General features: G+C 43.3%; 1 protein-coding gene across 1 annotated transcript in view; it reads right to left on the bottom strand.

Moving 5' to 3' along the window:
* Window positions 1-22,665, bottom strand: part of LOC124123194 (homeobox protein OTX2-like) — a 56,399-nt gene extending 33,734 nt beyond the window's left edge. Inside the window, exon 1 of the mRNA XM_046486513.2 lies at window positions 22,613-22,665. The gene's annotated coding sequence lies outside the window, so the exon portion shown is untranslated. The remainder of the gene's footprint in view (window positions 1-22,612) is intronic.
* Between the last annotated feature and the right edge of the window lie 3,328 nt (window positions 22,666-25,993).

Raw genomic sequence — 25,993 nt, 5'->3', positions numbered from 1 at the left:
CTGCTCACGTGCGAGCACGATTTCTCGTCGGTAACGCGCTTAGCTCTATCAACGGTCAACAATTTGCCTAGAGTCGCTTCATATATGATCAGCATTCTTGTCGGTGCTGCCTGGGTAATGTCAACACAAGGAACAAACAGCTTCATTGTCCGACTCCGCTCTTTGCATACGTGTGAAATATAGCTAAATAGCATTAAATATCATTGTCAATATTGGGAGAGCGAGCGCCATACCATTGACAGTGAGGTTTGGCGGGGGGAGCGTGTGGACCAGACCTAAACTCAGAGCAACGAGCAGCGCGAGGCTATCTAGTTTCACATCGCCAAATTGACGCCCTTCACCAAACGTGTCACATCGTCACCAAATGACAGACAATGCTATAAATTTCATAATTCATTTTTCTCAAGCACGCGTTTTTAATAAGACAGACAATGGCGGACTAATGGGTCAAATTTGCTATGCTCCTTCACAGCACAGGCCGTTGTGATGAAATGAACGTGTTTGTAAGCCGAGGTGATATGAGGTCTGCTTGCTTTACTCTCACTGGCTTTGTGCTGGCAATTACCAGCTATTTCTACCGTCATAATAGGGACTTTAGTGCAATTATTACCATATTATGACTTATACGCAGTCTCCGCTCTCTCCCCTCTTCATATCTCACATTATGTCATTGAGATCCCAGATCAGTTTCCGGGGGCTCATCCGGCATGAACCTCGATCCCCACTGTCCTGGTTTCGTATTACCGTCGACTTAATCACCCATCCCCGAACAAGGGGCGTGGATTGATCCCCCCGCGCATCTACACTTTGATACCTGCAATATACGGCATTAAATACACTCGCAGGAAACGCCACTTCACCTGCAAAACTGTTTTATCACACTTATCGCAAGGAAACACTCTCTAACCCCCTGTGTTGATCGCTGTCGGGTACATACGGGTAGGAAAGGCCGATCGCAGCGTGATCGCCAGCGGTCCGTGGGATTTAATAGGAAATTATCATCACCGGAAATTATGGTAAAATAAACATGGGGAATATTATTGGGGCTTCGAAGATTTGTTTTTACTAAAGGGGATGAGGTCATGTATTGACTGCGATACAGTTAGCCATTATTATAGTTTAAGAAATAAGATTAATTATTGATTAATCACGCCGGTGATAATGTATACACTTAGTGAATTAGATTTGTGTTTGATATAACATAATCTCTGTAAACACTAGTTTGACAGATATTTACAAGATGGGCGTTAGATTGGTCGCACTTCCATGTTTAAACACGTTGGTAGGGGTTCGTAGTGTACCACGCTATCTGTATATCAGAGAAGCCAATGATCGTGGGTTGTGATTGGACAAGAACACAACGACTTTAGAGTCAGAGGGTTTGGGCCTGCTTACAAAACTACGACCGCGGTAAGTCTGTCTTAAAATATTGGCGATAAGACTTTTGTAGCTTTACGATCTCTTGGAGAAGCCGAAATTTACAGTGCCCAGCGCTACGATTGTCGTAATGCCTATAGTTTAACATAGACTTACGACAGCCGTAGCGCTTAAATTTCTTCAAGAAACGTACACAGGGCTATGTTAGCGCTACGATTGTCATAAGTCTATGTTAAGTACGATCGCCTCAGCGCTAAGACCGCTTTGTGGAACGGGGCCCTGGGCCCCGTTCCACAAAGCGATCTTAGCGCTAAGTCGGTCGTAACTCCCATTCTTTAACACTGACTTACGACAGTCGTAGCGCTAAGATCGCTTTGTGGAACGGGTCCCAGGACCATAAAACAAGCATGGGGATTCCGTTTGTTTTAGCCCTAAAATAGCTTTGTGTCCCCTGACGTATCGTAGCTATGAGGCCGACACACATACTACCCGTCTGTTTTAAGGTTCAGCTTCAAAACCCCATTATTGCATTGTTATTTTAAACAAAAATATTTTTTTTAAATAAACATGACATGACTAGTTAAGGCGCTGCGAAGTGACGTCATCGGTCTCAGACTTGATACACGGCCGAGATCTGGGCCCACTTGCACAAAGCGATCTTAGCGCTAAGACTACGGTAAGCCTATGTTGAAGTATGGGAGTTACGATCATCTTAGCGCTTAGATCGCTTTGTGCAAGTGGGCCCATGTCACTGTGACGTCAGCACTTAGTTCAAATAGTTCTTGAACACTGCCTCTGCACTGCCTACTCTAACCACTGACCAGAAATGGCGAGTTGGTCAACTTCGGCGGCCATTTGGGCCTCAATACATCTTAACAACAAAGACAATGAGAACAAATACTTGTTTTCTTGCAATAAGACCGGTAGAAGTGTAGAGTGAGTGAGTGAGTGATAAGGGTTTCTATAGCTTTGTACACCAGTAGTGTACTAGCATTGCACAATATTGTACCACCATTTGAGTATTATGCCAATACTTTAGAAATATTGCTTTCGAGAACTTCACAAATAATAATTCATGGGAATCGAACTGGGTTGTCAGATCGTTTTATCTACGAATGGAAATGCGCTACACAGAGAGAATATATCTTACCCATTCATTCACATATATTTCAAGGATTATTTTCAGTTATTCCCACTGAGAAATGTATTTTGCTTATTGTCTAATGCAAACCAGTTTTACTGTTGTCGAAGCGGCCCTAAGCAAGGCGACGTCATCCCGGTTTATTGCCCGGTGTAATAGAACATGGCGTCATTCATTGTTCACGGTGTAACAAATAATTATATGACGTCAAAATAATACCTTTTAACAAGCAACATTCTGGACGGTATTTTAAAACAACGATCGATGAGATAGGAAACAGCGTACTCGTAAATTAGAATTGCAGATTATCCGTCCCTAGTTAGTTAATGCTGAAAAACCCTCGCCACATTCGGAATTTAAACAATTAATTCCCCGGGGACAGATAATCTGTAATTTGCCACATCTGACTCTTAGACAGCGATACCGGGTAGATCCGACGGCAGGTAGAGTGATGACAGACGCGCAGAGTCTCGGGGTAGACACGGGTGTTTATCGCGCACAGGAAGGTGAGGGCAAGACGTATTCGGTGAAAGTGTCCCCCAATAGCTTCTATGATGGCAAACGTGATAGCTATAGGCTCTGATGAATAGGACTACGCGAGATCTTTAAGATTGTAAAGAACTCAAGATGACTATGACAGAGCAAACATGGGGAACAAGCCCCAAAGTCGGCCGAGGAATAATTGCCACTGAACTCCGAAAGGCTGCCATGGCGTGCGCATGCATCTCAAATATCAGAGATGTGTGATAAATTTTCCTAGAGGAGGGTACATCATTGCATCGCCAATAAAAGAGTTGACTGAGATATTTGTTGGATACTGAGGGAGCGCGATATCGCTGAAAGACTATAAAAGGAAGAACGGGAGAGGTGGCAATGGCCGAGCAGACGACACGGCCGCGCTTCCCGCCACTCGCACAGCTTATCGGCCTCAGCCACGCTCGCACACTACACAAAACTGCACGTAAATTTCAGAAGTAATCATGATTCTATCAGCCTGGAGATGGACGTTCAGGGACAATTTATAGGAAACCGGCGTATCTTGCTCCAACAGCTATTGGGGTACACTTGGCCGTCAGCGCGGGGCTGGAACAAGGCGGATAAAGGCGCCATTACCAGGGTAAATATTCCGACAGTAAATCTCAGTCAACCGATCTGGGGCTTTGTTAACGCGTCTGTTGACGTCGCCGGGTCGTCGTTGTGGAGGTTGTAACTGTTGACGTGTGTGACACGACTCTGATGCTGAGGTACAGGTGGTGATGATGGTCAGCCGACGCGGGACGAGATGTATACCAGCGTCACGCCAGCCTCATCAACAGCTCATCTGCCTGCTCTGTGCAAATGATGATGTAAGAGGTTGTTGAAGTTACCAAACTTAACATTTCCTCATCGGATGGGATTAGCCAGTGTACATGCAAGCTCTGCGATGTTGTGCAGATTTCCAAAGAGAAGGCAGAAATTGCTACACTATATGCTGTATTTAAAATCCCGGCTCTGACAACAGGATTAACCAGTTAATGCAAACATTTAAAGCAGCAATTTATTCGTTCCTACTCGAATATCCTTGAACTGTTTAATCCACAACCGAATATTTCAATTAGTATTCTGCATCGTGGTGTCACAGATACACGATGGGCGAGGTTGGATGGCATATGGACGGACCGATAGGCTGTATTGGGGGACCAGATGGACGGACCGATAGGCTGTATTGGGGGACCAGATGGACGGACCGATAGGCTGTATTGGGGGACCAGATGGACGGACCGATAGGCTGTATTGGGGGACCAGATGGACGGACCGATAGGCTGTATTGGGGGACCAGATGGACAGACCGATAGGCTGTATTGGGGGACCAGATGGATGGACCGATAGGCTGTATTGGGGGATCAGATGGACGGACTGATGGGCTAAAGGGCGTGTATCGGGGGACCAGATGGGAGGACTGATGGGCTGTATGATATGTATATCGGGGGACTAGATGGAAGGACCGATGGGCTAAAGGGCGCGTGTATCGGGGGATCAGATGGAAGGACCGAAGGGCGTGTGTATCGGGGGACCAGATGGACTGACTGAAGGGCGTATGTATCGGGGGACCAGATGGAAGGACTGATGGGCTGAATGATATGTATATCGGGGGACTAGATGGACGGACCGATGGGCTAAAGGGCGTGTGTATCGGGGGATCAGATGGGCGGACTGATGGGCTAAATGATATGTGTATATCGGGGGACCAGATGGAAGGACTGATGGGCTGAATGATATGTATATCGGGGGACTAGATGGACGGACCGATGGGCTAAAGGGCGTGTGTATCGGGGGATCAGATGGGCGGACTGATGGGCTAAATGATATGTGTATATCGGGGGACCAGATGGAAGGACTGATGGGCTGAAGGGTGCGTTTATCGGGGGACCAGATTTAAGGATGAGTTCGTGGATGAGGAAATTGATCGTTAGGCTGAATGGGGAACATGATGGGAGGTGGATGAACCTAATGGTTGGGAAGACTACCCCCGGGTATGATATGACCCATCCCATGTTGAGCTACACGCGGTATTCCCCCCCCCCCCCCCCACCCCCCCCCCCCCCCCCCCCCCACCCCCCACCCCCCACCCTACCTGCAGGTGCAATATGCAAGTTCTCCCACCCTCCGGTTAAAATATGCAAGGTACCCCACCCCTGCGGAGATCGTGACATGAGTGGTATGCATGCCCACATTCTCTCCCTCTACAACCTCGCCGTTGAGGGGGGTATCTTCACTATATATTCCCCGTCACGTGACAATGTTTGCCCCGTCCCTCCCCCGCGGTGGTATATCGGGGCTGACCGCGTCCCCAGTTGCCCTGACAACGTCATACAGCAAACAGCAGCCAGTAATAGTTCAGCGTTGTTCTACTTCCTGGACTGGCTTCTCTCGCGGCCCAACACGGAAGTGGAGACACCTCGGACATGCGACATTCCACCAGGCTCGGCGCACACATGTAAGCTGGGCTTAGTAGTTCACACAATGTTATACATGGCAAGTCTAACGGGATATTTCCAACTCTACTTTCTTATCATCATTCTTATCATCAACGTCATTTTCATCATTATTATTATTATCATCATCTCGAAATGAGCCATGCCAAACAAAAAAAAATATCATCATTGATTCGCCATCATCATCATCACCATCATTATCATTATCATCATCATTCTTAATATGTCTAAATGAGCCATTCCAAACAAAACTTATTTATCATTGATTCGCCATCATCATCATCATCATTATTATCATCTCCTATTAAGTCATTCAGAACAAAACGAGGTCATTGTCATTTCTAATCATCATGATATTTACATCTCGAAAGACATTCCGAAAATACGCGATCATTTTCGTTATCATCGTCGTCGTCATCATCGTCGCCGTCGTCATCATCATCATCATCCATTCATTCCGGACAAAACGAGGTACTGACGTTATGCTAACTTGCTACAACGCAGCAGGGACTAATGGTTATTTTCCGTTCCCGCGTCTGGAATATTTGGAATACCCTATGCCCGAATTAAATTGAATTTTAACTCAAACGGAAGCGTATTTTTGTATGCGTGCTCGAGTGTATAAGGGCCAACTGCCTTGAAATCAATACACTTCAATTCAACTGTATACACTACCCACATAAGGCCTAACATGCCACTACGCGAATACTTATGTTTATGCCCATGTACAAAGGGTCCTTGAACCAATTGGAACTGTAATACGATACGCCATATAAGCAGGAAGTTCTACCTTGAAGCAGGTGACACTGTCTCATGAAAAAGTCAATAAAGTATACACGCATACCTGTACAGAAGATGCCCAATGCACTAGCAAAAACATAATGCAGTTGTGAGTGAGTTGGGTTTGATGCCGCCGCTTTGCGCCGTATTCCAGTCATAAAGTGAGTGAATGAGTGAGTTGGGTTTGATGCCGCTTTGCGCCGTATTCCAGTCATATAGTGAGTGAGTGAGTTGGGTTTAATGCCGCTTTGCGCCGTATTCCAGTTATATAGTGAGTGAGTGAGTTGGGTTTAATGCCGCTTTGCGCCGTATTCCAGTTATATAGTGAGTGAGTGAGTGAGTGAGTGAGTGAGTGAGTTGGGTTTGATGCCGCTTTGCGCCGTATTTCCAGTTATATAGTGAGTGAGTGAGTTGGGTTTAATGCCGCTTTGCGCCGTATTCCAGTTATATAGTGAGTGAGTGAGTTTGGTTTGATGCCGCTTTTAACAGTATTCCAGTTATATCACGGCGTTTCAGCTTAATGTGGGAGAAAAGCCCGAATAGAGGCAGTCCTCAGACGTTTAGCACTATGGTAAAATCCACCATATGTTGCTGACAAACCAAGAAACATAATCGTGGCGAACCCGGATTCGAACCGATCCTAGGTTTCTGGTGGGCCCAAGGACGACTGAGTCATCCGTGCCCCCACATAATGGAGTAGAAGTGAGGTGGCCGAGTTCGTAAGGCGTTTGAACGTCATGATGAAGCTTTGTCGTAAAGAGGGAGGCGTGACTGAGTTGTGTTTAACGCCGTTTTTGATGTGGGGGGGAAAACCCAAAGTCACTCAAGTCGTAGACGTTTAACCCCAAGGGTCATAATCGGGGCGAACCCAGGATCAGAGAATCATAGTAAGCCGACATTTGTTCAGCAATATTCCAGCTGTATTAAGGAGATCTGCACAAAGTCGAGTCTGGACCAGACAATTTAGTCATTGACACCGTGAGCATCCATCAACGCAATTTGGATACGATGACATGCATCAACCAAGACAGCGAGCCAGGCCATCCGATCCCTTTAGTCGCCTCTTACGACAAGCATGGGTTGGTGAAGACAAATTCTACCCCGGATCTTCACGGGTTGCTGAGTGATGCGATTCTTCTGGCCCACTGAGAAGATCCGCTGGTATCCGCGAGGAGATCCTTTTGGGTCAACTGAGGAGAAAACTTTGGGCCAAATGGTGAGATTCTTAGGACCCAGCGAGGAGATCCTTGGGTGCCTGTGAGAAGATCTGGCTGGTTCTGTAAGGAGAACCTCCTGGGTGTAATAAGAAGTTGTTGCAGGGTTCAAGTTCCAAGTGAGAAGGGGAGAGGGCCATCTTCATTGACCGGGCATCGATGTGTGGTGCTTTGAGTGACGGGGTGCCAGTCTTGATCCATCACGCTGCCCCTTTCCCCCATCTCTTTGGCAGCTGTGTCAAGACGCACAGCCACATCCCCACTGAACGCTATCATCTAGCTCCTCCCGAACCTCTCAGCAACCCGCCATAGAATCAATTGGAGGCACACTGCGCGTCTTTTGCAGCTTGCAGACGATCAATAGCTCTGAGATTTGGCGGGAAAATCGATCTGGTTGTGTGTTGTGTTGCTGGCGGAAATTTGTGTGACACGATGTATTCAAGCGGACAGGCCTGGCGTGAGCACCGGAAGTCAAGACGGAACACGTATTGAACTATTAGAAACAATAAAAGCATACAAAGCCGAAGAATAAGCATTCTAGTTGATTTTACAAACCCTTTGCGTTTAGCGTTTACACGGAATTAGTAGACGCTGTCGATCTCATTGAAACGCTCGCGAGTTGGCAGAGGAAATGACGTCCTATTCAGACGTGCGTGACGGTGGCCGTCCTCATACACGTTTGCCGTTATACATCAGGGTTTCATTTCGATGCTATTCATTGGGATAAATGATGTCTTTTTTAACACACTTGTGCTCATCTGCAGAGAATAATGCTTATTATTTGTGCCGACGTAATTTCCCGTTACTTCTCGTGGTGGCGTTATTAAAGCTTTGTACGTTTCTCTTTGAAGAGTGGGTGACGTCGGGTGCAGGGACGCTGGATGACGCCGCCGAACACCGGGCGCATTCACACACACTGCGCATGCCCGTGAACGGCAACTTCCTGTGTGCGCGACGAACGGGCGTACTTGGTTGACAAGCGTATCGGTTCCAAATCCAAACGCAAATATCGAAAAAAAACCTGTTTAAGTGAAGTTGTATGGAAACTGGACTTACTTCACGTTTTACACTCAGAGTTAAATCGGTTTGGGACATATTTTTCTTTGGTACTGTTTAGTCGGTGTTTGTGAGGGTGGTGCATGGTGGGGGTCGGGGGCTCGGGGAGTCGGGGAGTCGGGGGTATAATCCGAACGGCCTGTATAACCAACGTTGACACCGATGCATGCTGGGGAGTATACAATCCAAGATCGGTTAACAGTCACATTACAATCTCATCCTACCGGGTACCCATCCATTGCCGGGTGAACACAGTCAGTCAAATAAGGAACCAACAAAAATGTTATAAACAGCAAGTAATTACAATAGGAGTACATGTATTTAACGATTTACAAAGATACCCTCTTCGGATTTCGCTGTCGAATACTAAAATATTAAATTTTCGTCCGTTTTTTAAAAAAACTTTTTTTCTCACTACGAAATGATAGTCCATTATCATAGCTATATAGCAGTGAACATTGGCTGGAAATTACGACCTGATAATAAGCTAAAACACAATATGATAATTTTATGATCTGTGCCCGAATGGTTTACCCTGACCAGATTACAGTCACATGGTACAGGAGGTACAAGTACGGTAATCACCTCACCTTTTTCGAATTAAACTAATTCATATAATTCGGGTGAAAACCGAAATAAAAAAAGCTGAGATTTAAATAACATAAATTAACGCCCTTATACATAATAATCAATACTCCCAGATACGGACTTAATTAAATTTGGTTTCTAATTGTCTACTTCTTCTAATTGAAGTACTACTCTGGTTTGGGGTTGTTTTTGTACCACTGGTGAGGGTGTGAGTGAATGGTGTTTTGTACCATAGTCAGAACTATATTACTCAGGCCTGCAAATAATCTAGTTTGGATCAAACAAACCAATGGTCAATAGCATGAACCAATTTTAATTCTGTGGTTACGATGACCCATAGGACCAGGTCCAATAATAACAACCCAATCCCTTCTCAGCTGTTATTGCGATGAGAATGAGGCGCCGGAACCCACCATGACCTTACATCCCCAAGGGGTAACGCCTACGGGGACACCTTGGTGTCACGCCTCCCGCATCCAGCTGGGTACCACGTGGGGTGCAGTGTAATGTGACCTATTTGAGATACGGTATCAACAACATGCGCAGCCTAAGTGGGCCGGATATATAACTGTAGCACCTGCAGATGGGCCCTTGAACACCCCTGCCACCCAGCACACTCACTCACATGCCTTTAGTTCACTTCACACCTGAAAAGAACACTGCTCTCAAAAGCCACCCTGCCTCATCCCACCTTGAGGTGAATGTCGGAAATGGTCACATGAATACGGGTGGAGGTTACAGTGGTGTTGGGGTGGGGTGTTATCAGGGGAAGGTTTAAGTAATTAGTCCTCAGATTCACGACATAATAGCCGCATATACAACATGGAGATGACAGGTGCGCGAGATGGGGGGTGGGGTGGGCGTGTGTGTGTGTGTGTGTGGGGGGGGGGGCAGAGAAAATGATATATCTGGGTAGCTTGTACTCCTACGGTGAATAACTGGAGATATTTCTTCCAGGATGGGACTGCATTATAACCGCGCCATATCACTCATAGATGGAGACAGTCACAGTACCCTCGCCATATTATGGGGGCGGTTGGGTAGCTTGTGGATAAGGCATTCGTTCGTCACGCCGAACGTCATGAGGTTCGATTCTACACATGGGTGCAATGTGTGAAGCCCATTGTGGTGTCCCCCGACGTGATATTGCAGGAATATTGCTAAAATCGGCGTAAAACCATACTCACTCCTATTTTATGCTCACATCCGTCTCAAGCAATATAACACCTAATTTCTACATTTCACAAATAGTAAAATCTCATGGTGTAGTGCAATTTCGACAGTCTTCTTTCCGGTTTAAATCAAAGAACTCTATTTTCTATGTTTGTATTTATTTCCGTCTACTGAAATGCAAACTACAAATATGACTGAGCAGGGTCGACATTTCCTTTTCTCTAGAATAAGTCTACCGATACATGCCTGTTCGGCTCCCTGCCCGAGCGGCGCTCCTCCTAAACATAGCCCTGCTATATATACAATGCTATATATACACGCAGCCATGTAGACATCGCCGTCAGTCGTGTTGTTACGGCTGCCGCAGTCGTCTTCCATCTGTATCAAGCCGTCTTCCTCCAACGAGGAAGTAGCATCCTAAGTTGCGGAGGGTTACACTATCTGGTCGATATGTGACACAGCCATGAAGACATGCTCTAAAGTCACTCACTAACAGACGTCAGCTCGAAAACGGAATTTTGTCACGTTCCGTCGCAATGGGTCAGCGCTGAAGTGTCATGGCGGCGTGACAGAGGCGAGATGTCGAGCGATGATCTCGTGTTGTCAACGAGATTTGGTGGAAGCCGATACATGCATAAGTTCTGTGAAAGGCTCTGATTAATGTTCTGCCTGGCTGGCATGTTCCTCGACAGGTGATACAGCATGAATGCAATCAATATATTATGACATTTTCATATCTAGGTATTTGAGATGTTGTCGAAGTAATTCGCCAACAGCCTGCAAAGTCTTCAGTTCGTGCCTATTCTTCTTTAGCTGTGACTAGTCGAGAAAACACTCGCGTTGTAAGTTTTACCACTTGAAAATACACATTATCTCGACCGCTATTGCACTTATCGCAGTTGTTATCGCAAATGAAGTACTAACCATATTACTTTCAAAAGGATAATTCCTAACTAGTTTTGACTTTTTTTCAAAGCAAAGATAAATTAAACATCAATTGTGTTCAGGGTTCATTTGAGATTGGTCAACATAAGAGATAAAAATTCAAATATCAAAACCAGCATTTATTCCTCCGAATAGACAAACGGTTTATTTCAGTATTGTCCCATTGTATAAATGAGAATTCATATTTATTTATTGCCTACAGAAAAAAGCATTCTGATTTTTTTAAATATCGAAGACAAGTATCATTCGTGAACGAGAAGAACACTGATCTGTCCCGTTCAGATTGTTTCGGAGTGCGTATATTAAGATGGCGTACAAATGCACGGTGCTTGGGCCGTGATCTGTTGAACTACACGTTTGTGTTATAAGGAGGAAACTCATCAATCTAGCAATGACTGACATTTTCCGTCACTTTACATAGTGTGGGCAACATTTACCTTGCCGTAACTATGGTTACCGTTCCGTATCCCAGTTTGTGCCAACACGCACCCTTCCCACTCATAGCTGACCAACCCAGACATGTCCCATTCTCCCATCTATAACACAACAGTCCCATTTCCTCCATAATATGTCCCCATAACTATGCGTGCCACATCTTAGATCACATCCCAGCCTCCCTCCCTTGACGTGGGTGATGTCACAAGCCAAATCATCCCCACCCCCAGCAAACATTCCGCTACCCCTATCGCTCTCCAGAAGATCACGGCTCCACCCGAACCACCCTATTGCCGGCCCCTAGTCAACACGACTGATGTCACATCACACCCTGTCATCAGCCTTACAAATACACCCCTTCCGTCGTCACATCTCCACCCCTCCCACAACCACTACACGTCCCCCTCTGCGCCAAGGTGACGTCACATCCCCACCCCTCCTACATTCCCCTACCCCTGTCTGACACCCCCACGTCCCAGCCATGTTGTCGATTGTCATTCCTCCCCGCCCATAACGGCTGCCGGTACGTCAGCACCACTCAATGAGTTTGTCCTACGTTTTTCACTGACCAAGGCGACACGAACGATGGATAGTTATAGTTATGCGCCAGACGGACGGTGGATAGTTAGTTATGCGCCAGAAGGACGATGGGTAGTTAGTTCTTTAGTAGACGGAAGATTTTGGTTTGTTTGTTGTTTGACGCCGCACTCAGCAGTATTCCAGCTATATGACGGTGGTCTGTAAATAATCGAGTCTGGACCAGACAATCAAGTGATTGATACTATGAGCATCGATCTACGCAATTGGGACATGATGACATGCATCAAACAAGTCAGTGAGCCTGCCGGGAGATGGGTAGTTAGTTCTATGGTAGACGGAAGAAGGATAGTAAGTTTTATGGTTGACGGAAGATGAATAGCTTACGACGGATAGTTCCTAGCAAATCTAGACCAGACAATCCAGAGGTTATTATAAAAGGTAATCACACTACCTGGTAGTCTAGCTGACGTGGAGCCCCTAATGGTATCGTCGTTTTCTTTTGAAACTAGCTTCTTCTACAGAAACGACATCAACTAAATGGGACGCAGGACAACAGCTGACACGTCATTGTACACAGCATAACATGGCGGTCAGGTCCTATGATATTGTTAATTAAGTTGACAAATGAGATCAATAGCATATATTTTGTATAGATTTATCTCCTTATTTACTAAACTGACCCGATCATTTTCCAGCAATATACCAGTAAACCTTTTCAAACGCACTTCTACACTAAAATTGACGCTTGTTTGTATATATCAAACATAATGCCAACTGCTTCAAAAACCAAAATTATGTGCAAAGAGAAGCAGAACAACCTGAGGACAAATTTATGGAAACCCAGAAGGGAGATTGTCGCGTTGTGCCCCCTTACAAAAAGAAGTAAAAAGTGTCAAAATTAACCAAATTAAGACAATGCGATAATGTGGCAATGCGACATTTTGGCCATTTGTTGCATTGTCGCGATTTGAAGAATATTTTTTTTATTTTACCAAAGGGCGACAATGCGACAACGCGACAATATCTCTTCTAGGATTGCATCCAAATTACATTATGGTACAATTTATTTTCTTTCCAAAGCTGGACGAGAAGACCATGCTGAAAAGGAAACGCCGATTTTTCTATAACGAAATAACAAGTTTGGCATGATTATTCATTTTGTTCCCCAGCGACTTGCTATGTATTTGGTGTCCTTCTTCTGTTCCGTTTATAAGAGGAATATCGCCAGCAGCCACTGATTCTGTTGTTGTCCACACTATGTCCTTAGATATATATAGCGTGTTTACTTCCTGTTTATTTCAATGTCTGTTACAATATGTTTCTTCAAAACAACAACACAAAGACATCACAATTATCAGTTTAAGGCAAATATTTTTTGTTATTCAGGGTGTCTGTGAACTATACACTTTATAGAAGTTGACTTACTGACAGAGTGACATGCCTGCGTTGGCGATACGACGATTTAAATAAATTGAAACAATAATAATATATACAATATCCGAGGAATATTTACTTTCTGAATGTTATTAATGTAAAAGAAACCTTTAGTTTATACGTTTTTCGCTAAAAAGGCTTCAAGTTTTTAAAACGGTTTTGTGTAAAACTTTGTCAGACACTTTGTTACAATTAAATACTTTTGTGTTTTTGTTTCTTTGTTGTTTAACGCCGCACTCAGCAATATTGCAGCTATGTGAATAATCGAGTTTGGACCAGACAACCCAGTGATTGAAATCATGAGCATCGATCCACGCAATTTGGATATGATGGCATGCATCAACCAAGTCAGCGAATCTGACCACCCGATCCCGTTAGTCGCCTCTTACAACAAACATAGTCGCCTTTTACAGCCAGCATGGGTTGCTGAAGACCTATTCTACCCGGAATCTGCACAGGTTAATGACGGTGGTTTGTGAGCTCTAAGTGTCATATACACAGGCTAAACAGGTGGTGCCATCATTTAGTGCTAACAAGGTAGAACGTTGATCGAGATGTTCACACTGTACAGCGTAAAGGGGGTTTAATCCCCCCGTTACACTATCAAACACTTTGATAAAAAAAAACTGGTCAAAGTCCATTTATACCAAGTTTATGATAGTGTAACATGCTGTCAACAGCTTTGACAAAGTGTTTGACCGACTTTGATGGAATAGAAACCGATCCTATATTTCGTCAAATTTTTATCAAAGTTTGATGACGTTGATTTATTTTAGCCAATCAGAATGCAAGGAACATTTACCGCTTTTCAACCAGAAGTGCATCGAGTTCAAATGAGCCAACTATTTTGGACTGACGAGATGTTGGAAGAATGAATTGATTTGGTTCAACAACGAGCAGCCATTCTTTGGACCAAATATGCCTTTGTCTTCCCCGACTCCTTTTTTTCAACATAGCAATACACAAAATACATATGGCAGCAGCAAAACATTCTTCGTCAGTAGCATCAATCTTGGCAAGATAATTCCCGCGAAAATTCTGACGGCCTGTCAAAAACTTTGATGAGCGTAAACACCCACCTTGGACCAAGAAAACTTGGTCAAAGTTTTCTTTGACCAATTTTTTTATCAACGTTTTGGATAGTGTAACGGGGCTATATTGTCTGACAATTGAACACTGTACCATGTTCTACTTGCATTGTGTGTTATCCGAGACTTGTGTACGTTGTGTGCAGTTTCAGGAAACAATTCTACAGCAGCAAATAGTTACACTAACCACTTCAATATACACCTGTTTACACGGAAACACTGCTATATACACCTGTCAACACGGAAACACTTCCATATACAACCGTCTACACTGAAACACTCCGATATACACAGGTTCTGTAGACTACACTTAAAGACTTCAATATACACCTGTTTACACGGAAACACTGCTATATACACCTGTCAACACAGAAACACTTCCATATACAACCGTCTACACTGAAACACTCCGATATACACAGGTTCTGTAGACTACACTTAAAGACTTCAATATACACCCGTTTACACGGAAACACTGCTATAGACACCTGTCAACACAGAAACACTTCCATATACAACCGTCTACACTGAAACACTCCGATATACACAGGTTCTGTAGACTACACTTAAAGACTTCAATATACACCTGTTTACACGGAAACACTGCTATATACACCTGTCAACAGGGAAACACTTCCATATACAACCGTCTACACTGAAACACTCCGATATACACCGGTTCTGTAGACTACACTTAAAGACTTCAATATACAACTGTTACACCAAACTATTTCGATATACCGCCACTTACACTGAAACACTTCGATATACAACCGTCTACACTTAAACAATTCCATATACAAATGTCGACAAGTAAATACTTCGATAGTAATTGTCCGCACTTAAACACCTCCACGTACAACTGTCTACACTTAAACATTTCCATATACATTTGTCTACACTTAAACACTTCGATAAACAACCGTCTACACTTTGATATACAAACGTCTTCACTAAAATACTTCTATATGGACTTGTCTGCACATAAACACTTCCACTTACAACTGTCTACACTTAAAAATGTCCATATGCACTTGTCTACACTTAAACACTTCGATATACAACTGTCTACACTTACAACATTTTCATATACAACTTTAACACATAAACATTTTGACATAGAACCGCCTACACTGACATATTTCGACATACAACCGTCTACATTTAAAAATTTTGATATACAAAAGTCTTCACTTAAATACTTCAATATACACTTGAATGCATTTAAGCACGTCGATCTACCACTGTCTACACTGAAACACTGAAATACTCGTCTACCATGAAACACAGCTATATACGTCCGTCTACACTAAAATACTGCTGTAATATACTCATCTACCATGAAACACAGCTATATACATCCGTCTACACTAAAATACACAGTCATGGCACCGTATCTCCAGTGCACCAAGGCGTCCGGGCGTGCGTAGTGGTGCGACACGTGACGGGGACAAGTAGCGGTCCAGGATCAAGTGGTGTGTGGTAACCGACAACAGCGCAACACCTCCTCTCGACAGCATCATAAATCTACTTTACTGAGGTGGAAGTCAGTCCATTAACTGATACAATGGACTAGCTACCCGAGAGACTAGCTTTCTACCATTACGAGGAATAGCAACCATGATAAGGAATAGTTACCATGACAACGACTAGTAACTATGTCGAATGGCTAGTTATAATGGCGAAGAACGAGCTATCACGAAGACGAATAAATACCATGAAACCGATTAGTAACTTTGTCGAATGGCTAGTAACAATGGCGAGGAACTAGCTTTCATGACGATGAACAAATACCATGACAACGGCTAGTAACTATGTCGAATGGCTAGTAACAAGGATTCAATCATGAACTTCGAACAATTTCTAAGGATATGTGTACAATTACTGATATTTGTTAATACAGATTTGTTAATTTGTCCATACTCTGGCAAATATTACGAATAGAGTCATAGGCTTTACACTCATACATGAAACCCGTGAAAGATCCGGGGTAGAATAGGTCTTCAGCAATCCATGCTTGCCGTAAAACGTGACTATGCTTGTCGTAAGAGGCGACTAACAGGAACGGGTGGTCAGGCTCGCTGACTTGGTGGATGCATGTCATGGTATCCCGAAGCATGGATCGATGCTCATGATGTCAATCACAGGATTGTCTGGTCCAGACTCGATTATTTACAGACCGCCGTCATATAGCTGGAATATTGCTGAGTGCGGCGATAAACAACAAACAACAAAAACAACACTCAAACATGAAATGGACTTTGTTTTCGTTTGACCAACATTCACACACTTTACATGTCATATTCATATCTTTACCTCTCATGATACACTGTAGTGGCAGCGCATGTGATCTTAGTAAACATATATATAACATTCGGCTGATTAACGAAGCTTACATAACATTCAACATTTATAACCAACCATGAGATAAGGGACCTTATGGGTGAAAAATCACAGTTTGACTTTTCAATATATTTTAAAACTACAACATCTTCGGAACACAAAAATGCAACTCCCAACCTAAATATATCATTATCAAAGAGATGCATGAAATAACATCCGGCACTTAAGCATGTTGACGTCAAACGTTTTTATGACGTCATAGCACAATTGTATCTTAGCACCCATGACTGATTGACGTCACCAAGGAAACGCTGCTTATCACAATCCATGTCCTGTTCTTAAAAGTAGAAATAAACTGTTTAATATTACATCCCAACCGTACCAAACAAATACAAAACCATAGAACTCAACAAATATAAAACAGATGTAGCCCAGGTAACTCTTTCAGCCAGATGTAATTTCCTCATAAGAAAATAACACTATTAAAGGTAGCTGGAGTGACGACGGACTAGCTTCAATGCCAACTACCAGTAAGAATGGCGAAAGGCTAGTAAAATGGCGAGGAACTAGCTACCATGACTAGCCCTTATCAATATGACAAGCGACAAGCCCAAAAGGCCATGACGATCATGGCGATGTGTTCACGAACATGTCGAGGGGCTAGTGGCCACGAAGAGCATTAATTAACCTAAAACTGTGTTAACCAAAGATGTATGTTTGTTTATGAATGGAATATAAGGGGTGTGTGGAGATATCTGGTCTGTTCTGTCTGAATACTTCCAGGACCAGACTAACGGGGGTCACAGGGTCTCTACAAGGTTTGTCTCGCGAGTTCCGAGACCCCTAGGGTTTGTTTGTTTGTTGTTTAACGCCACACTCAGCAATATTCCAGTTTGATGGCGGCGGTCTGTAAGTAATAGAGTCTGGATCAGGCAACCAGTGATTGGCATCATGAGCAGCGATCTTCGCAACTGAGATACGATGACATGCATCAACCAAGTCTGTGAGCCTGACCACCCGATTCCGTTAGTCGCCTCTTACGGCAAGCAAGGGCTGCTAAAGACGTTTTCTAACCCGGATCTTCACGTTTGTGGGACCCCAGTGGATGAGACCTCCACCTAATATACACTGCTGCCTATATCTCATCGCTTTCAAGGGGTCATTTGGAACCGATGCGTAGTCTACGACTTCCGTTCGGGAATTAAGCGATATCATCATAGTCGTCATTCAACAGAACATGTCGGCGTAAAGCACATTTGTCTCTTGACCGGATCGCTACCATACTGCCAGACACGTGTAGCGACATAAACGCTTAACTCCCGGATTAAACTCAAATCCTAACTTTCAGTCTATCTTGGCCAAAAGATGGATTAGATCCGTCTGCTTCTATTATGCTTGTATGTTGTGTGACGAGAGACGAACCCTGCTGAATGTATTGTGTTACTGAGTGCCAACCTGACCGTGTGCATTGTGTTCTAGAGTGCCATCCCTGGCGATCGTATTCTGTGACATAATTTTAACCCTGAGTTGAAGAAAGTAAGGGGACACTCGATTTCCAGAGTCAGATTCATGACTCCTGATCATAAAAACGGGAACAATTGATGCAGACAGAAGCCAACCATTACCTGCCTATATAATGTGAGATATGTGTTGAGGGGGTCGGGTGTATGTGGTGGGTGACGGGGCCTCATTCTGTGGGTGAAGACATCACACGTCATCTCCTTGACAGACCCAGACACCGCCTCAATAGATGCAATTAATGTCATCCCTCTCTGTTCACATCTCTGATGCACGTTGCGCAATGCCGTTCCGCCGTGGACTCCGATAGCCGTGACAATCAATTTCACTCTCAATTGACCAGTTGAAATTACACCAATAGATTGTTATGGCCGATTTGATTACGTGAACATGTGACAAATATCGCTATTGAGCAGCGGCTTGCGTCTCCATGATCGCCTTGTTGGTAGAGTCTTGATTCTCGGTACTGGCGATATGTGTTCTGTCTGATGATGTTAAGTACGGGGGATATTTGTTCTCTGTCTGATGTTAGGAACTGGAGATATTTGTTCTCTGTCTGGTGTTCGTAACGAGGGATATTTGTTCTCTGTCTGATGTTAGGAACTGGAGATATTTGTTCTGTGTTTGATGTTAGGTACTGGAGATATTTGTTCTGATGTTAGGTACTGGAGACATTTGTTCTCTGTCTGGTGTTCGTTACGAGGGATATTTGTTCTCTGTCTGATGTTAGGTACTGGAGATATTTGTTCTCTGTCTGGTGTTAGGAACTGGAGTTATTTGTTCTGTGTCTGATGTTAGGAACTGGATATATTTGTTCTCTGTCTGGTGTTCGTAACGAGGGATATTTGTTCTCTATCTGATGTTAGGAACTGGAGATATTTGTTCTGTGTCTGATGTTAGGTACTGGAGATATTTGTTCTGATGTTAGGTACTGGAGACATTTGTTCTCTGTCTGGTGTTCGTTACGAGAGATATTTGTTCTCTGTCTGATGTTAGGTACTGGAGATATTTGTTCTCTGTCTGGTGTTAGGAACTGGAGATATTTGTTCTGATGTTAGGTACTGGAGACATTTGTTATCTGTCTGATGTTAGGGACTGGAGATATTTGTTCTGATGTAAGGAACTGGAGATATTTGTTCTCTGTCCGGTGTTCGTTACGAGGGATATTTGTTCTCTGTCTGATGTTAGGAACTGGAGATATATGTTCTGTGTCTGATGTTAGGTACTGGAGACAATTGTTCTCTGTCTGGTGTTCGTTACGAGGGATATTTGTTCTCTGTCTGATGTTAGGTACTGGAGATATTTGTTCTCTGTCTGGTGTTAGGAACTGGAGATATTTTTTCTGATGTTAGGTACTGGAGACATTTGTTCTGATGTTAGGTACTCGAGATATTTCTTCTCTGTCTGGTGTTCGTTACGAGAGATATTTGTTCTCTGTCTGATGTTAGGTACTGGAGATATTTGTTCTCTGTCTGGTGTTAGGAACTGGAGATATTTGTTCTGATGTTAGGTACTGGAGACATTTGTTCTCTGTCTGATGTTCGTTACGAGAGATATTTGTTCTCTGTCTGATGTTAGGTACTGGAGATATTTGTTCTGTGTCTGATGTTAGGTACTGGAGATATTTGTTCTGATGTTAGATACTGGAGATATTTGTTCTCTGTCTGGTGTTCGTTACGAGGGATACATGTTCTCGGCATGCGGATACTTGTTCTCTGTCTGGATTGTCGGTGTGGTTGTTTTATACTGAACTGAGTTGAGGAAAAATTTCTGACAAAGTGAGCATATCTTTCAAAGGTCTTCCCGACATTTTAGCCACGGGCAGGAGTGAAAGGGTACACCCACCCACCTGTTGACGACGGGCTCTGTTACCGACGTCTTCCCTACCCTAGAATCAAACAGGCCCTCTTTGATAGGCCTGACAATTAACATGGTATTTCGGTTGTTGCTCAACTTCAACCCACATTCCTCGCACGTCCCTGATTGTGGAATGTGAGGCTGCAGTCAACTCAAGTCTGTGACTGGTGGCTTTTGGGGAAAAAGGGGGTCGGCACGTCAGATCCCAGCAGGGGTGCGGAGGCCCCGGGGGACAATCACGCACAGAGGGACACTGACAATGTCCAGCAGTGACCAAATGACCACATGGGGTGGACCAGAAAGGAATCAGAAGCTTTGTGTTGGGGGTAAAAACCATCTCGCTGCTCCAGTGAATACGGTGATTACAGTTAAAGACCCTCCTCGTAACGTATATGACAAGACCGTCAATTATGTACTGGTGAGGAGCGGGGGCACCAGGCGTGACGACGTGGACAGCGGTGGCCGCCATCAGACTTCATACAACGACAGACACTTTCACCTCTTGCATAAGTAGCGATCTGTCAGTCAGCGGCAGGTTGACGATACAATCAAGTCTGGCGAGAGTAGGGCTGTAGGCGGGTGAACTGACAGTAGTTTGGTGGACAGGCAGGAGTCGGGTGGACAGACAGAACTCGGGTGGACCGTCTGCAGACGGGATGACATGAGGGGGACACGCTTTGATTGAGATGTTGGGTCGGATGCCAGTTGTGATTAACGGGGAATGTTGAATAATTTTGATACATTGGGTTGGATGCCACTTGTGATTATGTTGAAAGATTTTTATACGATGGTTGAGATGTGAAAGTTACTGGAATATACTGATATGTAGGAAGGGATAACGGTTGTTGAAGTATATTGGCATGTTGAGTAGGACAAAGGTCGTTCAAGTATATTGGCATGTCGAGTAAGACAGGGGTTGTTCAACAACCCTTATCTTTCTCAACATGCAAATATACTTAGTTGAAGTGTTTTGGCATGTTGAGTAAGATAAGGGTTGGTGAAGTATATTGGCATGTTGAATAAGACAAAGGTTGGTGAAGTATATTGGCAGGTCGAGTAAGACAAATGTTGTTCAGGTATACTGGCATGTCGCGTAAGACCAAGGTTGTTGAAGTATATTAGCATGTCGAGTAAGACAAAGGTTGTTGAAGTATATTGACATGTCGAGTAAGACAAAGGTTGTTGAAGTATATTGACATGTCGCGTAAGACCAAGGTTGTTGAAGTATATTAGCATGTCGAGTAAGAAAAAGGTCGTTCAAGTATATTGACATGTCGAGTAAGACAAGGGTTGTTGAAGTATATTGACATGTCGAGTAAGACAAAGGTTGTTGAAGTATATTGACATGTCGAGTAAGACAGGGGTTGTTGAAGTATATTGGCATGTCGAGTAAGACAAATGTTGTTCAAGTATACTGGCATGTCGAGTAAGACAGGGGTTGTTGAAGTATATTTCCATGTTTGTTTGGGTTGTTCAAGTATATTGGCATGTTGAGTAGGATATAGTTAGCTGAAGTAATTTCTCATCAGGTGGTACAAAAGAATGTTTCACTGAACATGCTGAATATTCTGAAAAAATATTGTGTTGTGAGTCCAAAGATATGAAAATCCTGTGCACACTGATTCACTGACTAGGGTGATAATGTAGCGCTGAGTATACGTTAGGCTGTGGATTTGGCGGGTTATAAATATGGACATTATTATTATTATTATTATTATTATTATTATACGCGCCCAATGTACACAGTGAAGTAACTTTCTGATTCAGACAGAACTGCCGCTCAGAGCTGCAAGACCGTTGATGCGGCGTTAAGCAATAATCCCTCACTCACTCAGACAGAACTAATCGGGAACGCTCAGACAATGTAGATGGCGTTTGCTGCATTCTGAGGACACTGACTTGGTAGAGTTTAATTACATTAAATTAAAATATCCATGTTGATATTGTTTTAGTCTTAATTACAACGTTTAGGAACCCTTTAGAGTGAATTTAAAAAGGTGTCTCATACCGTACAACCAACCAACCATCAGCTGATGATTGTTTGATACTGTGTACAGTCCGTGAACATGCAGCTCGACGGTAGCTGGTTGAAGTCAATGTAGAACTAAATATTGTGAAAACTAATTAATGCAACAATGACTAACTTACCTGAAACAGGTGTGTTTGAGCGATTCCAGCAGGTAGAACCACAGTACGTACACCGAAGAGAGGTACACGATATGCAAAGGTACAGTATAGGTATATAACCTACAGGCACTATACGTAGGATTACACTGGTCGAAGGTGCACTTTTGAAGGTAGCGAATCTGCTCAGAACCCGGATGTCGTCAACCACAGGTAAACTCCTCACGACATTGACAGTTTTTCACAAGGTTTATAGACTGCACACAATATTCGATAAGGACCCACAGGTGCAAGAGTAGAGTCGTTATAAACTACTTGATTATTGAAATGAAAGTTCAACCTGCTTCTGGTGTCGACTGTAGACCAACTGGAAGTTGACGACCGGGGAGAAGTCACGTCGGAAAGAAGACAAGTGCGTCCCGAGAAACTAGCGCTGTTTCAAACGTGCTGACAACTCAAAAACGCCAAACATGTGACGAATGTGTGCCATAGCGACACACAACACGAAAATAGGTACGATCGGCGATGTTTTTAGCTCTTTACTAATATCTGTTATGTTTTACGTCACAATGGCGGAATTCGAGTGGCCAGTTAGGGGAAAATAGAGGTGAGATCCAGGTCAGAGATGGCTGGTTGAAAATAGACACACGTAAATATGTCATCTGTTGAGCAAGGCGGACGGAGTCTCGTGACATCATCAACATTGTCGCAGTCTTCCCTCCCACCACGATACGGGGACGTATATAGTACAGAAGTGTTAATAATACCTCTCTCCCTCCCTACAAAAACCCCCCTCTTGATCGTGTATGTCGAACAGAGAGGCTTGGATACTAATGAGCTATTTGCGGAAGACATCTTGTTCGACACAAGTTTAGGAGGAATGTATAGATAGGAATAGTTGACAAGAGTGAAATTGTTGTTGACATGTCGATAGTCCTCGGGTAAAGCAAAATACAAACAGAGGGGTCGGGGGAGTATTTACGTCGGACAATGTGTAACCGTGTAAGATACAAGGGTGGACATTGTGGTCGAACGTCATCATGTTTTTGTTGTCTAACGCACACTGACCAAAATTCCATTTGTATTTGGTGGTCTGTAAATACTCGAGTCTTGATCAGACATTCTACTGATTGACATCATGAGCATCGAGATACGTCCACCAAGTCAGCACGCCTGACCACCTGATCCCGTTTGTCGCCTCTCACGACAAGCAAGGGTTGTTGAAGATCAATTCCAACGCGGTTCCTAACGGGTGTACACGTTATCGAAAGTTCATCCTGTTTGTACACAAGTTATTACGTGAGCATATTGCCACCCATGCATGTACTGTTACATACGCTTGGATATATTTTTTTAATCAACGGAATAAACGTTTGCATGTTTTTTTTAACCGCAATATTACTTGCAAAATAAATTGTTTTATTTGTTTTTAATTTTATTTTTGTTTTATCCCCCTGACAAGTAAACTCAATAATGTTGTACATTGTTGATATGACTCTCGTGGAATGTCCTTATGCTGAATCAAATCGGAAACGAAAGATGATAATAACTTGAAATTTCAACCGAAAAGGCTTCCGTACAAAATTACTGTATGACGCATCGTGACCATTCGATGTTATTTTTATTCGGATGTGACAGTCGTGGGCACCCAAGGATGCTGGCAAGGTGTGTGTTTAAAGGTGAAAAATATCAACCCTGAATCTCGATCAATCCCGACAGCATCTGTTTGACATTACCTACGTGACATTTAACAGCAACTGCCTAACGATGTAAATTTATAGATATATATTGGTAGATATGTGTCACTGAAATAACACGTACCAGAACAACTTCCATCTGCTTCATGGAAACTAAGATTTTCCGACAACAACATGTGAGGTCATTGATAAAAACAAAAATAACTTCACGCGTAATTCTATTTAAACATCAATTTTGTCAGTTGGTGAGATATAGTATCCTTATACATTTTGTATAATGCCCATGGAGTGTGGGGATGGTGGAGAGGTGAGCATCCTCCCTTGACGAAGCATTCTGGTTGTGAAAACATGGTTGTTGTTTTCAGCATGTTTCACTAAGTGCACGTCACTTTTCAAAATAACTGTAACTTCACCAGTTCGTAAATTCCGATTAAACATACATACTTGAATTGACATATTTAAGAAAACGAAAAAACAAAGATACTATAATTATAATTTTAGTATGGGAAAGGTCAACATAAAAAACGCATGCGTAATATTTTGCCTTTGAGCGAACAAAGACCATAGAACTACTACCACTACATTCTACAGCTTTGAGAACGGCGGGTTAGCCTAGTGGTTAAAGTGTTCGCACGTCACGCCAAAGATACGGGTTCGATTCCCCACATGGGTACACAGTTTGAGGGACATTTGTGGTGTTGATATCGCCGTGATATTGCCAAAGGCGGTGTTAAACCGTACCAACTCATTCACTACAGCTTAGAAAATGTCTTAATGATATTCAAACATCAGGTCAAAATAAATGGTTAATGCATGTTCATCCATATCGGACTAATTAACATAATCATGACTACAAATGGTTAGCATGGGGCACTAATTATATATCCAAGTAGATATTCAATCAAAACATTGAAGCTTTAATATAGAAAACGAACCCATACAGACATTTTAAACTAAAGATATCTGTTCGAGTACGTTCAATTTTGTCCTATATGTCTAAAAAACCACAATAACTTTATATTTAACAAAAAAGAGTTTAAATTGTGATCAGCTTTCATACGTTCGTGTACACAACTAAATATACAAATATGAAGAATATATAGAACAAATTTTTATATATAGAACAAGGAGAGGTGAAATGGGGTTTAACGTCGCGTCCAAGATTATTGCACTTATATAGCGACGTGCAGGCACGTGTATGTGTGTGTGTGTGTGGCTGCTTGTAATAGTTCGGACTGATGCCGATTTATAGTGCTAGCCCACTGAGATACCATGCTGCAGTTTAACATGAATACCCCACTCAGACACAGTATACTGACTCCGAGCCGACCAGTCCTTGTTTTAGCCTCTTAATGCCGAGCACCAGGCAGGGTAACAACAAGTACCATCTTTGAACGTCTTTTGGTATGACGCGGCCAGGGATCGAACTCGGACCTTCCGCTATCCGGGCGCACATTGCTGTGTTTTGGACTTTAAAGGTTGCAGGGTTTCAGCGACAGTAACGTTTTGGAAACGTTTGTTATTTTTGGGTCAAATCCAATTTTCAAGTGTATATTCTTTTGCCCGACAGGTTACAAACCCATCGTTTCACGCAAAGAAACAATTGGGGAGGGAGTTGGTGGTAACGCCGCTTTCAAGGGGACATACTTCCACTCCTTTGAGTCACGGTGATTCACAGCCATATGACGATCATGTTCCGAGAACGTTA

Source organism: Haliotis rufescens, unplaced genomic scaffold (assembly GCF_023055435.1).
Source record: "Haliotis rufescens isolate VD_foot unplaced genomic scaffold, xgHalRufe1.0.p SCAF_3, whole genome shotgun sequence".
NCBI lineage: Eukaryota > Metazoa > Mollusca > Gastropoda > Lepetellida > Haliotidae > Haliotis > Haliotis rufescens.
Note: the sequence above shows the minus strand (reverse complement) of the source record. Positions and strands in the feature narration are given on the sequence as shown.